The following is a 16571-nucleotide window of genomic DNA, read 5'->3' on the forward strand; positions in this document are numbered from 1 at the left end:
CCTAACACTGTCACACTGGGCATTAGGATTTCATCATGAATTTAGGAAAAACACAAACATTCAGTTCATAACAGAGTCAGACCTCATAATGATCCACGGTCTGGCCCTTCATTGGAAGGTTCATGGAACTATTTTGTCAGGTCCACCAGAGTTAATTAGACTCAGGGATCTGACTGACTGCTTCACAACCACAGACTCAGTATCAACTGGTCCTAAGTTAGGAATTAACTAAAAGATTTCTGCCACACAATATTCCCTAACACCAGTTTACGTAACTTTAAATAATGTGAGCAGGGACTCAACAAACAGCCAAATAACAGTTGCTTCAGGCTGTCTCACCACATGTACAGCACAGTTTCCAGACGCTCCCCCGCCACTACCACCACACAGGCTATGCTTCCTGCAAGAGATAAGGTCAAAGTGGGTGAGGACCACTTCAATATGGAAAAACATACCCCCTCTGGTCCCTGTCTAGCATTCGCACTATACTTGTCACAAGATCCCTTTAAGAGTACTTGGGCTCTTTAATGAAAGGATATCTAACTATTTAGAAGAAAGATATTGCCACAATCTCTGGACAATTTCCAAGGTTGTATTTATACTGAGCTTCATCTTTCCAGAATGATCAAAACACTCTCCAGTCTTTGTTACAATTTTATAATAAATTGTGCACATTCTTCTAAAATTTTGGATATCACATGAATAAAGAAATGCATGTATGAAGGTGTATGTGTTATATATATATATATATATTTATATATGCTGGAAAATGTTTGTCTTGCTGTAACGTAAACTATGAACCTTGGTTGATAATCATGTGTCAATATAGGTTCATTGATTGTAACAAATGTACCACTATGGTGTGGGATGTCCATAGCAGGGAAGGTTGTGGGTGTGTGGAAATAGGAAATACATGGAATTCTCTGTACTTTCCACACAATTTTGCTGTGAACTTAAAACTACTCTAAAAAAAATTAAGCTTATTAATTTAAAAAAATCTGTCAATGGATTTTATCCCTAAAACACAAGTAATTAATTGTTAACATCATTATTTTTTTTTCTTTTTTCCTTGTATTTAATGAACTATTTATGTATATATCTGGTCATAACAGTAAATTAAAATGGAGTTTAAGGCATTTCACCAAATATTTCTCATCTTTTAAAAAGTGAAAGTTAAAATTCATTTTTGTTAAGGTAAACTAACCTATATGTAAATTATACATCTTTCTCATAAGAAAATATTAATTCCTAATCTTGTGTTGGTGACTTTTTGTTTCAGAGATAAATACAAATGTATCATTCTTTCCAGCATAAAGAAACCACTAAAGGAAATGCTTTCACACTCTTTTCAGCTTTCCTATTGCCTCCATAGATTCTATCCAGATGAACTTGTGTAATTCAGAGCAAACCAATTATTTCAGTCTTTTCATATGCTTATATTTTAGAATCAGATCAGTGAACTGAACTGATTAATGTGGAGGTTCAAAAAGAGATCAAAGTTTTTAACAGATTTTCCAATGAAGAAAATTACCAGTAGGCTAGACCAAAAGGCTAGACTGAATCTAATTATATGAAAAAAATCAAATACAACTGCAGTCAGTTTAAATAATAACACATCTATTAAACTGTAATGCACAGAATACAGTTCTATTTTAGGCTCCTTGAGGATTATTTAAAGAAATTAAAATCTTATTTAAACCATTTTGTGCTCAAAAGTATAATGCTTAAAAGAAATATGAACATTATTGAAACTTTTAAAACATAGAAATTTGAAATGGGTACACCTAAGAGTTGCCCCTCCCCAATTCCAAAATTGACTATTTTCATAAACATTGGTTCATTTACTTTTCTGAATTAATGAACTGAATGTCTCTTTGCCATAACCCCTTACCCCCAGCGGGAATTATTAAGCTGGGGGAAGGGGGCGGGGGGAGTTGGTGGCCAGGAAGGGAATAGAAGTAAAGTACTTGATTAATTTCTTCTCAGGCCCTTCTTCCCATTTCCACAGTAGAAGAAGGCAAGAATTATGACTTTGTGTCTAAGCAGAACTAAGTTTCGAATAAATTACATCTCTTGTGATTCTCAGAGCAATATTGGAGACTACAAAGGATGTGAGTCAGTGTGGAGATTCCTGGTGCTGTGTTCAAGTTCTAAAATCTTTGAATATTAGTGAACCCCACAAAAAGAATCCCAGAAGATCTGATGTATAGATTTTTGAGTTATCTCTTAGATTGAAAATAATATATGTTGTGTATTCATATCTCTTCTGGGTCAAATAACAACTTGATTCCTATTATCCCTGTCCCCACAGAAAACCAGCATCAGAACCAGTGTTGTCTATGAAATGAACAATTTTATAAATTTTCAGTAAATATTTAATATCACAGGTAAGTTACTTTATTTTTCATACATCTTTTAAGATATTGATTATGCACCTCATATACTTGAATATTATGATTATTATTCTTTATCCATTTAAGGCGACATTCTTAGGAGTGAGCACAGGGACTTCCTAAATTATTTTCCTTATCAACGCAGTCAGCTCCAGCCTGTTTTCCAATATCACAGTAATTTAACAGCTGAGCTGGCAGCAAGACATGGGCCAGAGCTGCAAGGAAAGTGAGAGCCACAGTCTTTTTAGTGAAAGCTAAAATGCGCTTTTGCATCTCACAATGGTTTCGCAGCTGCCATTCATCTAATCCCAGCAGAATGCCTGTGCCCAATTCAGCTATTTTCTATTTTTATACATAATCTGGTACCTTTTAACAAAATAAGTGGGACTTTCTAATAAGGAGCCAACAATTTAATCTTTCTTTAATGGCTCACCCTACACCTGTGTGTGTTCATCAGAGGTAGGCAAAGCTCTTCTGTAGCTTAAATAATGATCATTGTCTTAACAAGTATGAAACAAGTATAGTCATGGAGAATGCAAACCAAGCAGGGACCTTAGGTTGTCAAGACATTCCTTTTCACACATAGCCAGTGTAACCTTGTTTGGTTGATTTTTAAAATTGATTTATACAATAGAAAAGCCACAAAACTGGTATCTTCTAATATTGGTATGTTGTTCACAATACATTGCTAAAAGAGATCCTGAAAACAAAGTTAAGTGGGAAGGCACTGGATGTGGCCAACTCTTGATACATTAAGTTACTTCCAAATAGAAAACAATTCAGAATATCTCAAAACACAGTAGCTCCAAATAGTCTACAGAGCTATGCCAATTCCAACAAAAAAGAATGAATATTCACCTGCAAATGTACACATTCATTCTGTACTAAAATATTTTTGGCTAGACATTAGACACACTCCTGAAGGGTGTATTAGCTGTCAGATCATATAGGCCTTATAAAAAGGCTACATCATTGGACTTTATATGTTCTTTTAGTTATCTATTGCTGCATAGCCAGTTATCTCAAAACTTAGTGCTTAAAACAGAAAACATTTAGAGTTGATTCTCACTATTTACAGTAGTTATATTTTATAAAGTCACTGCAAACACAGAAGTAGTGAATACTGAACCATTGCTCCTGGGGAAACACAGGCTTAAGCTCCTGCAAGCCTCTGGCCACAAACTTTTTATCAACCAATTGATACATAAATTTGTTTTATGTGTATTACTCATTAAAAACAACTTGTTTAATATATATTGTTGATTCATTAATATTGAACTCGTGGCCAACAGCTCTATAATTCATGCCTGAGAGAAGTTTGTCTAACACATATATTTTCTCCAAAAGGCACATCACAGCCTTCTTGTACTTAGGAACACTAGACGCACTTCAGCACTTTGCTTGGGGCCATTGTAAACAACGAAATCACCATCAAAAAACACCAAAATGCGAAAAACGCAGCACCAAATAGACAATGAAAAGGACACTTGTTTACAGTAGGAGACCTTATAGAAGATGGCAGAGATCGCCTTGTTTGATCTTAACTGGGAAGAGGCACAATCATTGGGCTACTCAGATTTTTCACTGCTCTGCACATGGTGGTGAATGACTGTAAAAATGCCATGATGTTGATTTTGTGGTTATGAACATATTTTAGCAAGTAGGCGAATTTGCAAATAGAGAATCTATGAATAATGAAGACAGATTGTATTTTTGCAGTCTCTGAGGGACAGGAATCTGAGAATGGCTTAGCTAGCTCTTACTCATTCCTCAGAATTGAATTTATATGACACTTCCTTCTAGAAGCCTGTCCTAGATAAGACTGAGTCAAGTCTTCTCTCTCTGTCTCTTGTGCCCATTTTTATCATATCACTTGTTAGACTAAGCCATCAAGTCATGGTAACACGTCTTTCTCGATACTCAATTGTAAGCTCCTTCAGGGCAAGAACTGTGTCTTACTCCTCATTATATTTCCAGCACCTTCCACAAGAGTTGGCTTGATAGGGCTCTCAATAATTCTTGAATAGCTCAATAAATTAAAATCTACTTTTAAGTAATGGGGTAGGTAATGTCAACGTGGAAATACTGAAGTACCTCCCAGTGTATTGTGTATTTAATTTTTAGTTATCAATGAAATGAACACATTTGCTTCTTTAAATATTAGCTCTGAGGACTACTTTGCATCAAGGAATTTACAAATATTGTACAAGTATTAACGGATTGAGATAGCTGGAAAAAAAAAAGCTGGTAAAATAACAAATGAATCATTATTAACTTTAAATCAGTCAAATCTTGGACTGCTGAAAAATTTGTCCAGGTTATTGTTAAGGACTGTGAGAGCCTTCCCTCCTTGCAAGCTAAAATGTTGGCCTGCCGTAGTTTCATGAAAGGAGAACACAACGACAGCAGGAATAAAAAGGAAGAAATCATTAGAGACACTGTAACCATTAAAATGACTATAGGTGAATATTTTGAACAACTTTGTGCCAATAAATTTGACAACTTAGGTAAATGGACAATTTCATCAGACACATACACACACAAAAATAGACAGTACAAAATACCGATAACTGTAAAGGAAATTAATATCATTTTTTTTCCCACAAAGAACCGTGAACTCAGAGAGCTTCACTGTTGAATTCTACCAAGTATTTAAGGAAGAAATAATACCTATTATACACAAACTGTCAGAAATTAGTGGAAGAGAGAAGACTTCCCAATACATTTTATAAAACCAGAATAACTTTGTGGTGAAATACTACAAGAAAAAAATCAGACCAATATCTCTCACAAACACAGATGCAAAAATTCATAACAAAATATTAATGAATTCAATCAATCCATGTATAAAAAGGATAATATGTTATGGCAAAGGTAATTTATCCCAGAAATTTAGTCTAGTGTTTCATTCAAAAATCAATGTAACTCAATACATTAACAGGATAAAAGAGAAAGCCATATGACTTTCTTAGGAGGACAAAAAAAAAAAAAAAAGGCAAAATTCAACACCCATTCATGATTTTAAAAAAAACAACACATCAAGCTAAGAACAGAAAGAAAATTCCCCTTAATCCAAGAAGGGGAATTTAAGAAAAGTCTAATGCTGACATCGCACTTAATAAAATATTGAGCCCTTTTCTCCTGAGAGAGGAAAAAAGGTCAAGATATTCACTTTTACCACTTCTGTTTAGCACTGTATTGAATGTCCAAGCCAGTGCAATAGAGTAAAAATATTTTAAAATAAATAAATAACCTAAAATCTAGGAATAAGTAAAACTGTCCTTATGTGAAAATGCCATGATTATGTATAAAACTCTATGTAGTCTACAAAACAATGGCTAAAATTAATAAGTGAAGTGATCAGGATCACAGGATTCAAAATAAATATATAAAAATGATTTGTATTTTTATCTACTAGCAATGAACAATACCATTAAAAGTAACATTTCAGGGCTTCCCTGGTGGTGCAGTGGTTGAGAGTTCGCCTGCCGATGAAGGGGACGCGGGTTCGTGCCCCGGTCCGGGAAGATCCCGCGTGCCGCGGGGCAGCTGGGTCCGTGAGCCATGGCCGCGGAGCCTGTGCGTCCGGAGCCTGTGCTCTGCAGCGGGGGAGGCCACAGCAGTGTGAGGCCCGTGTACCGCAAAAAAAAAAAGTAACATTTCAAAGTACTTTACAGGCTCCGGACGCGCAGGCTCAGCGGCCACGGCTCACGGGCCCAGCCGCCCTGCGGCACGTGGGATCTTCCCGGACCGGGTCACGAACCCGCGTCTCCTGCATCGGCAGGCGGACTCTCAACCACTGCACCACCAGGGAAGCCCCAAAGTACTTTATTAAATCCAATGAAATATATGCACAACCTGTATATTGAAAAATAGAATACATTGCCCAAAGGAATTAATGAAGACCCAAAGGGATAGATTTACCATTTTATGTATTGGAAGGTTCAATATTTTTAAGATGTTCCTTCTCTAATTTTCCCCATGGATTCAACACAATCCCTAACAAAATCCTAAAAGGATTTCTAGTAGAAATTTGTAAGAAAATTCTAAAATTCTTATGGAAATGCAAAGAACCTAGAAAATATCTTGAAAAAAAAATAGTTGAAGAAATTACATGAACTGATTTCAAAATTTACATAACTAAGTGTGATTTTGGTGTAAGATAGAGAGATTCATGAACAGAATAGAGTCCAGAAACAGACTCACATATCTAGCCATTTGATAAATAAATTGGGAAAGAAGAGGGTTTTTTTTTTGACAAATGTTGATTAAACAACTAAATATCTATATGAAAGTAGACTCCAATTTCAAACCATACACAAAGATTAATTTGAGATAAGTCATAGGCCTAAATTGAAAATTCAGAACCGTAAAACTTCTAAAAGGATCCAAACTGTAATATCCTAATAACCTTAGAGTAAGCAAAGATTTCTTGGTAAGGACAAAAACAAAAAAACAAAACCACTCAACTTTTAGCAGAAGTGAAATGGATTAATTGGAAATTTTCTGCTCATGAAAAGATTTCCCTTAAAAATGAAGAGATAAACCAAATGCAAGGAGAAATAGTCATGACATTTATGTGACAAAAACACATATTCAGATTATACAAAAACTACTACAATAAGCAATAAAATTATGAATAGTCTAATTTTTAATGGATATATTATTACAACAGGCAATTTCCAAAAGAAGATATTCAAGTGATATTCAAAAATTCAATATTCAAGATATTCAAAACATAAGCACAAGCATATTCAATATTCAAGATATTCAAAAGATAAGCACATGAAAAGGCACTCAAAATCATTTGCAATCAGGGACATAAAAAGTAAAATGAAAACCACAGGGGCGGGAGGCTCCGCTTGGCGGGCGACACGTTCCGGGCGCGGGAGAGCGAGGGAGGTCGGGCCGCCGCCAGGGCCATGAAGCCCCCGGGAGGAGAGCCAAGCGATCGTCCAGAAGCAGCCGCACCTCCACGCAGGCCTTAACAGGATGACATCTAATATTTTTGGACCCACTGGAAAACCTCAGAACATACCCGAAAGGACCAAGCCCCCTGGGGGGAAAGGAAGTGGTATATTTGACGAATCCACGCCTGTGCAGACTCGACAGCATCTGAACCCCCCTGGTGGGAAGACCAGTGACATTTTTGGCTCCCCAGTCGCTGCTGCTTCACCCATGGCACACCCAGCAAACCCAAGGACCACGTGTTCCTGTGTGAGGGAGAGGACACACCGGACCTTAGAGCCGCGGCCAGCGCCTCCCCCAGACAAGAGCTGGGGCGCCCAGTGGCCCGGGAGGAGCAGCCCGTGCCCAGCAGCCGGCGCCCGCCATCGGCAGTCATGAGCCCAGGCTGAGCCCGAGGCCTCGCTCCCACAACAAAGTCCTGAACCCGCCTGGAGGCAAGTCCAGCGTCTCCTTCTACTGAGACGCCAGACAGGAAGCCAGACAGGAAACTCGAGAGATAGGATTTCAAAGCTGTAGTTTCTTTAGCCCGAAGGAGCAGGGTGGGGAGACGGTCTGTTGGGTGGACACCTGCAGCTGCTGCTCCGACTTCACTGCCATCACGAGAAACCCGAGACCTCGCCTGCCGGAAACCAAGGGAGGAAACGTGATGCCTGGTGTGGGAGGAGCTCTCGGGTGGGTGGGTGGGTGGGGAGGCGGTGCCAGGCCAGGGGCGCCTGAGGAGTGGGCTCTTCGCGTCCTTGGTGTGTTGGCTAGCTGGGTATCTAGGAATCACTAACACAGTAGCAGAGTTTAAAGCCTTGGAGAGAAAACCAAAAACCACATGTCCGTTGCTGTGGGATAGAAGAGCAACACACACTGAAACACTGGCGGGGTGGGGAGGCGGGTATCTGGATAGAGCCCTGAGGTCCTGACGCCGTTTACCCTTCATGGACACGGTCTCCGTTCCTGCGACTTCGGCCGCAGTGTTTTTCGCTTCAGTTCCGCAGATTTTCTTGAAACATCTTCATTGCTTTTCCTCAGCAACTGTCAACAAAAAACCAAAATGTTCTCAGTCGTACGCTTTATGGAAAGATTTTGCACCCTGATCTCCCGAGGTGCCCCGCTTCCGCCCTCTCAATCCTTGGCCAGATCTTATGTAGAAATCTCTCCCTTTCATCCAGGAGAGACTGGTTTGGGGCTCTTTACAGGCAGTTTTGCTTGTGAATTGTTCCTTTTTTCCTCATCAGCCTTAAGTCCAGGCCTTTGCTCCTCACTAGTGATGTAGACAGTTCCCTTCGCAAGTGACCCTTCCTTTCTGCAAGACCACTAACTTCTACAGGACTTTAAAACTACCCAGATATATCCAGGTAATGGGATTGTTTAACTCCTTCATGTGTCTTCCTTTATATTCCTGCTGACAGTGGGAAGAAGAGATGCTTGAGAACCTTGGGTTCTTAGGTTTGGATTCTGTCATAATAGCTCAAGAGCTGTTCTCAAGTACCAGCTTTACATCAGTAACTGTTGACTCTGGTCTGTTTCTGATACCTTTCTAGAAAACAGTCTGTTGCTCAGGTACACCAAAGAGGAAGGAAAGTTTTCTTAGGCCACCCTTTATAAAGCTTTGCAGAACCTCTGGGCCATATTCACAGTTTCCAGACGAGCCTTAGAGACCTTAGGCTAAGACATTAAATAGTTTGGCAGTAAAGTCTCAACCGGCCCATTCCATGGTATTTGCCAGCAAAGATAATGGGCTGGCAAGAATCGTGCTGCTGTAATCTGTCAGGCGATAGTTTCTCCCATCGAGCCACTATAGGGCTATGGTCTCGGTTCCTGTACTGCAGTCACATGGGACCAAGAGTTTGGGTTGGAGCTACTGGTACGAGTGCCTACAAAGCTAATGCAGTGCTAAAAATGTCTTCATCGTTGTTAAAGTGCAGTCACACTCCTAGTGGCCTGGACGCTCACGTGCCTGCAGGAGCTCCCTGCCAAACTGCACGTCCTCTGCCACCGCTGGGGGGTTCGGTTCGCACGGTGCTTTGCCAAGCAAAGACACTTTGCCTTTCGGTCCCCCTGCTGACTTTGGAGCCGAGAAACACTGATTCCATGTGACTCTATCAAGTGCTTCCTACCTCCTCCATCCTTCAAATGGTCATTTATAGGAAAGTTGTCTGGAATTCAGAGCACTTTTTTCCACATTAAAAAATGTCATACATGGTGGTTAGCTTTTAAGCTCAAACACACTAACTTAGTTAGTTAAACACACTAACTTGTTTAGCTTACAGTAAGATCTTCCAAAGGTAGAAATGAACTGCTATTTCTAACTTTTCTTTTTAATATACAAGAAAATGATTTGTGAATTCCAAATTGGATCGCCAAGAAGACCCTGACGTGCTGCTGGCCCTCAGGGCTTTAGCCTCACTGTCAGTTACATGAGGGGAAGAGCTTTCTAGATCTGTCCCCTGGCAGGGACTTCTGGGGCAGAGCTGGGGATAGAGGCCTGGGGGAAGGAGGAAAACAACCAGAGCAGAGCCTCTGGGCAGTAGTGACCACATCGCCTTACTTTTGTCCCCATCTTCCGTCTTCCTTTCCCTCCTTGGGGCCGTGGTCATGGCTTTAGAGAGCTCTGGGCAGCCTGGTCCCTGGGAAGCGCAGCAGAAAAGTTTTTGCTCCTTTGAACCTGATGGGGGAGGCCATTTGCATTTGGAACATGCTCTGTACATTAGGGACTGCCTGTATTTGGAAGCTTCATTAACTCTTGGCATCCTTTTCTCAACCTCCAAGCTGCATTAAGAAATTACTCATCTGTATTTTTATTAAGCCTTAAAACTTTTTTATGTGCATTTGGTGCCAACTTTTTGTAAGGCTGTATCAAAAACAACAAACCAGTGCTCACATGGCGATGTAACTTTGAGAGGAGCATTCTGTTATTTTTACAAGGCAGGAGTGGGTGTAGCCGTTGAATTAAACTTAGCAGCCACATACTGAGTCTTTGCCTGTTGGTCGTGTGCAGTGTGTGTGCGTGTGGGCGGGCAGGTGGGCGGACTTGTTTCCTCCACATCTATTCTCCGGAGTGCCTGAACTCTGCTCCTTCCCTTACAGATTTTCATTGGTTGAAGGGGTTTGCCTTTTTTTTTTTTTTAAACCATAAGATACCCTAATTAATCTTCTCAAAGTTTATGGATTTAAGGTTTTTTCATTTGAAAACCAAAGACTTAGCTTCAAACAGAATGGACAGGAATGTGGCAGTGTTCTTTTTAGTTTCCATAAATTGAAGAGAAAATGCTTCTCTTTTCTCTTAACATCACTTGTTTTCCTGAAGAACTTGCCTCTGAGTTGACTTTGAAACTGCCGTGAAAGCCTGGCAGTGAGTAGATGAAGTGCTGAGCTATTAGAATCGATCTGCCTGTAGATTCAGGTCCTGTCGAGAAAGCATAGATTGTTCTTCCTTCTTATATATTAGCTATTTTCATGTGTCCTACAAGCAAACTTAGTATCCTTATGTGTATTAAGTGGACTCAGGGTGATGGAGCTTCTCAGACTGCCTGCCTGGAGAGCTCCACTAGAGGAAGCTTCCTTCTAGAAGCCTGCTGCATCAGGACCAACTAACTGGACAGCACTTCAGAAAGAAACCCAACATGGGGGACCCGACACTCTCTTCACTTGTTCGTCTGAGAGCATGTTCCTGGAACAGGGCTAGCCACTGGCACCAGTACATCACCTATTTGTAGCAGCTGCTCCAGCCGCAGGCAAGCACTGAGGTTTTGGAGTGTCACAGCCTGTTTGTCTCCAGAGGCCAGGCAGTTGCTGTGTCAGAGGCGCAAGGTGGGCTCCCGTGCGTTATGGTGAAGAAGTGGAAGACATCTAAGGGTTCCCGCTTCAGGTCCTGTGCCTTGTCCAGAAATACACTGACTCTTTGGATGGAGCATAACTTGTTCTAACATCTTTGTGAGTTGAACCCTCCTCCTATGTTATCCCGTTCATTTCTTCTGAACTCATTATATTCTTAATCCTTAGCATTCTTGGAGCTCATGCATGAAAGATTCCTGTTCTGTGTGACTACAAAGTGCTATCTGAACTTCAACTTAGGAAGAAATGAGGGGGGCATTACAGGGACCTAGGTGACGTTTTAGCCTGCATTCAGGGTGGATACTTTGAAATTAAAGTATTGACAGAACTTTTGAAACTTGTGTGCCCATCTTACGTTTTAGGGTCTTGTAATGAGAAAAAGAAAAAGTTGAATAGCAAATTATCTTTACAAATTGGAAAGGAAGCAAGTTCTAATTCAGTTAGCTTGAGCTCTCAATAGTGTACTAGTATTCTTCAGTAAGCATCAAGAATTATCCAGCATATCATTTTGTTAAAACTCCTTTTTCTTTAACCAGCTTCAAGTAACAAATCTGCCCAAGCATGTTAGTGATAAAAACTAATAAAGTTGATGCCAAGTCAAAAAAAAAAGAAAACCGCAAAGAGATATCTTTTCACATCTACTAGAATGACAAATAAACAAACAAACTACACTAAATATAGGATGGAATGTGGAACAATTGAAACTCTCATATACTGTTGCTGAGAGTATAAAATGAAAACCACTTTGGAGAATCGTTTGCCAGTTTCTTATTAAAATTAAACATACATCTACTCCACAACCCATCAATTCCACTCTTTGGTATTTACACAAATGAAATGAAAATACATATCTGAAATAAAGATTTATAAGTATATTCATAGCAGTTTTATTCATAATTGCCAAAACCAGGAAACAACCCAAAAGTCTGTCTACAGGAGACTGGACAGATTGGGATAGTTTCATACAATGGAATACTAGTCAGCAATGTAAAAGAATAAACTACCAATACACATGGCATTCTCAAAATTATTTGGCTAAAATGAAAAACGCAGACAAAGAAGAATACATTCTGTATGGGTCCATCAGTATGCAATCTGAGGATTCATAAAGCTATTCTACAATTACAGAAGTCAGAAAATCATTGCTTAGGGAAGGGGAGTTGAATCAACTGGAAAAAGACATGAGGGAACTTTCTGTGGTGAAGAAAACGTCCCAGGTATTATTTTGTGTTGTGAATGCACCAGTGAATAAAATAATCAAAGCATGTCAAATTGAATACTTAAGATTTGTGCATGTTATTGTATGCCAGTTATGCATCAATTTAAAAAGCACTGAATTTATTCTTGAACCTGATTTTACTCCATTTATAGCTTTCTTTCTTAGTAAATGACAGCACAAACAGTTGTTTCAGACAAAAACCTAGGAATTCACTTTGAATCTGCCCTTTATAACCCTATTTCCTATCATCGAATTTCCCTGAATCTGTCTTATAAATTATCATCACGGTGCATTTGGACTAGTAGCCTCCTAACTGGTCCCTCTGCTCCACTTTGCCTTGCAATCTATTCATCACAGTTTATGTAGTATGATATTTTTATAAAAACAAATGTATGGAAGTTTTTAAGGTTTTCATATTGATCTTATGAAAAGTAACAAAATATTTAATATTACTAATATTTTCTACAAAGTCATACATAGTTAAGACTAAATTTGTGTCATAACATCTCTTTGAAGACCAAGTAATAGCCTGGCCTCACAGATATATAACAAAAACTCAATAATAATGACAATTTATTGGCTCTCAAAGATTTGCCAGGGACTGTACTAGGTGGTATATACATAATCTCTAATTTCATCAGCCTCGAATGAAGAAACAGAAGTTTCCGCAGGTTAGCAACTTCCAGAAGGTTAAGTTCATGTGTGGTGAAGCTGGAATTTAAATTCAGGTCTGTCTGTCTGCTGAATTTCAACGATGTTACTGTGAATTGTGTTCATGGATCTTTGGCTGTATATAGTTGTGTTTTATATGGCTGAGTATGATAATTACATGAGCCACACTAGCTAGCTGGGTCAATACCAACTATTTTTCTTAGGATTCTTAGTGATCAGCTCCCAATAAATAACATTTGAATGGGAACTCCCAAATAACAGGGTCTCCAAGTGTGTCAATTTATGTATTCTCTTTGGTAAATCATTATAATAATAGGGGAAGTAATGTCAGGAATTTGCTGGAAGGCAACAGTGTCCACATAATTTATTAGAAGACCATAAAGGATTTCTAAAGTCAAGAAAGTAACTGTTAAAACAGTACTAATGGTCAATATCTGAGAAAACAATGGGCGGGGAAGCCCCTAAAATATTTTTGAAACCCCAAATGAAAATGTAGCAATTTGAGATCATTGGCAGATATGTTTACCTGAGCCTTCTCTTTAATTCCAGAAACTCTCCAACAGTATTTAATCCCCATTTCAAGAAAATGAAATAGAAAACAGACCACAAAAACAACAGTATCAGTAATAGCTGATACACCTACTAGAAACTTGAGGACATTTAGCAAGACGTGCTTAAAGAAATGCAATCAGCACTGTGTACTAAAGGCATGAAGAATATGTCTATTTTTCAGAATGTACTGAAGGTAAGAAGCAATTTTCTAGTAATAGCCAAATACATCTCAGTCATTCAGGGTTTGGAGGGAGGCTTACTTCTTTTTCTCACTTATGCTTTAATGTAAATCTTTGTGAAAAGTGAAGTGTAGGAAGGAAAAAGGTTGGCTTGAGATGAGTTGTATTTCATGTCATGGCCAAAAGAAAGTAGTAAATCAGGAGACACTGGGGTGCAGAGGTGATTCAGTGGATTCATGTGCAAACCCTGGAGAGTTTAACATATAACGTGTACAAAAGTATATCAGTTGACACAATCTCACTTTGGCGGGCATATAGCCTATAATATAACCTATAATAACCATGCATCTCTACTGGTCCAGAATAATAAATATTTTGAAGGGTAGATCACAATAAATCAACAGATGTCTCTTGGCACTAAGTTCCTGACTAACTTCTTTCTTCTTATAATATATTCAACTGTGTTATTAGAAACATTAAGATTATCACTAAAAGTATACTTCAAAGGGTTTTGTGACAAAAAGTGAAGAAATGTGAACATACATATTTTTTCAGAAAATCTGTAATGTAAGTGAATATTACATTTTTGCTCAAATGTGAGGTTCTATTTCAAACTGAAGAAATAGTCGGTCAGAATTCATCAATCGCACTGCACTGTAGAAGCATATTTCAGTAATAGAATGTAAATATGTCTTATATTTGCACTAAAGATGGTTTCATGAAGCTAGGGACAATTTCTATATAAGGTACAAGTGTATAAGTATAAGCAAATTATCATTCAAATTGAATAAATCATTCTCTAATTTGTAATAAAATGTGTATATAAACTGTCAAATTTTTATAACAAAGTTGAACTCTATGGTCGGTTATGGACTGAATATTTGTACCCTCTAAAATACATGGGTTGAAACACTAACTCCCAAATTGACTGTATTTGGAGATGGGGCCGCTAAGAACATAATTAAGTTTAAATGAAGACATAAGGGTGAGGTCTTCATCCCATAGGATTGGTGTCCTTATAAGAAGAGACATCAGAGCTCTCTCTCTCTCTCTTCTCACTCTCCTTGCACACCAGTGAAAGGCCTTTTGAGGAAATAATGAGAAGAGAACTGTCTATAAGCCAGGAGGAGAGCCCTCACCAGAAACTGAATTTGCTGGCACCTTGATCTTGGACTTCCCAGCCTCTAGATGGTGAGAAAATAAATGTCTCTTGTTTAAACCAACAAGTCTGTGGTATTTTGTTATAGCAGCCCTAACTGACTAATACATGGACCTCAATTTCAAGCTGCCACAGCATTAGCTATGCAAAAGAGGAGGCTTCCCTAAGAAAATCATAAGAAATTGTTTAGTGATGTAGGTCTTTTAAAAGTATTTATTTTTTGTTTATATTTAGTCAAGGTAATTTTGAATATAAATACTTCCTTAAAAGATTTTCAAACGATTGCAATTGAACATGAAAAATATCACTTCAATTAGATGCCTGCATATGTAGTCTTATCTTCCTAAATGTAATAGCTGGAGTGCATCATTTCATTAGTCAACATGTTTTCCATTGGTAAATATTTTCCCTTCATCATGCATAACTCCTTGGTGCTAATGAAAGCTAAGGGACTGGCATGAACAGCTGGAAAAATATCTAAGCTATAGGTAAAGAGCAATTTATTTTTTATAAGAAGGCACTGCTTTCTGGAAATACCCAGGAGAAATATTGATAATTGATCATTGCTTATATACAAATCTGAAAATACCTTGCAATTATGAAATAGTTTTCCACAAGAATCTCAGAGAATTACACAAAATATATCTAACTTGGATAACAAGAAACTTTTTAAATTTAAAGCACCTCTTGGACACTTACAGTAGAGGTATTTTGATTTGAATTGAACTGAGTTCATTTGAATTAAGTTGAATATCTTATTTCTTCCTATAAAAATATAAGATACAGTGAGAAGATACTTACCAAATATGGTAATTATGTATTTTTTTATTTCATGAAATTTATTTCATACAATAAATACCCCCTATAAACCAAATATTTAGTTTTTATCCTGAAAAATAAGGCATATTCACCTTAAGAAGTACACGAGAGAAGATTATAAGGACAGAGATCTATTGCAAGTAATGGAATTTGCCATCATTTCCTTCCATTTCTGCCTGCTTTCGTAATGTAACCCAGCCAGTGTGAGACTGCAACTATTTCTTACACAAGAGGAGTCTCTAGATGCTTTTGTGATATTAAACGATAAATCATAAAAGACCTGCTTGTGTATCATACAAATATCAAATGAACACATGTCAAAGAATTTATTTAACTGAGGTAACTGGTATGATATTACAACCAGTCCAAAGGAGAAACCAAAGAACTGCAAATTTATATGGAATAAATAAGCATTGAAATAAATGTGCAAATGACTCAAAACTGGCTTTTTTCAGGGGGGTACTTGAGTAGGGAGTGAAGGAAATCAATTAAATTGCCACCTGACACAATTTATTAACTTATTTGCATGTTTATTGACAAGAATTCTTTCTCATTGCTAACAGTTATCTACAACTTGCAGAGTTCTAAATTAGCTCAAAGGCAAAAAAAAAAAAAAAAAAAAAAAGCTAGAATTAGTAACCCAGAAACTATGATAGTCTAAACAATGCAAAGTTTTCCATTGCAGACACCTAGTTATTTTTTGTTGTTACTGTTTATTTCAAATTTCCTAATATGTGTCTTCCCTTGTTATTTAGCTAAGGTTATTCTGGAGATATCAAGTCTAC

At 38.1% G+C, this 16571-nt stretch overlaps 1 pseudogene; it reads left to right on the plus strand.

Annotated features, from left to right (window-relative positions):
• Positions 1–7234: 7234 nt before the first annotated feature.
• On the plus strand, positions 7235–7821 carry LOC111178310 (jupiter microtubule associated homolog 2 pseudogene; annotated as a pseudogene).
• The last annotated feature ends 8750 nt before the right edge of the window (positions 7822–16571 follow it).

This window comes from Delphinapterus leucas, chromosome 1, assembly GCF_059928025.1.
Source record: "Delphinapterus leucas isolate spDelLeu-1000000601 "Yukka" chromosome 1, BTC_Dleu_Yukka2, whole genome shotgun sequence".
NCBI classification, from domain to species: domain Eukaryota; kingdom Metazoa; phylum Chordata; class Mammalia; order Artiodactyla; family Monodontidae; genus Delphinapterus; species Delphinapterus leucas.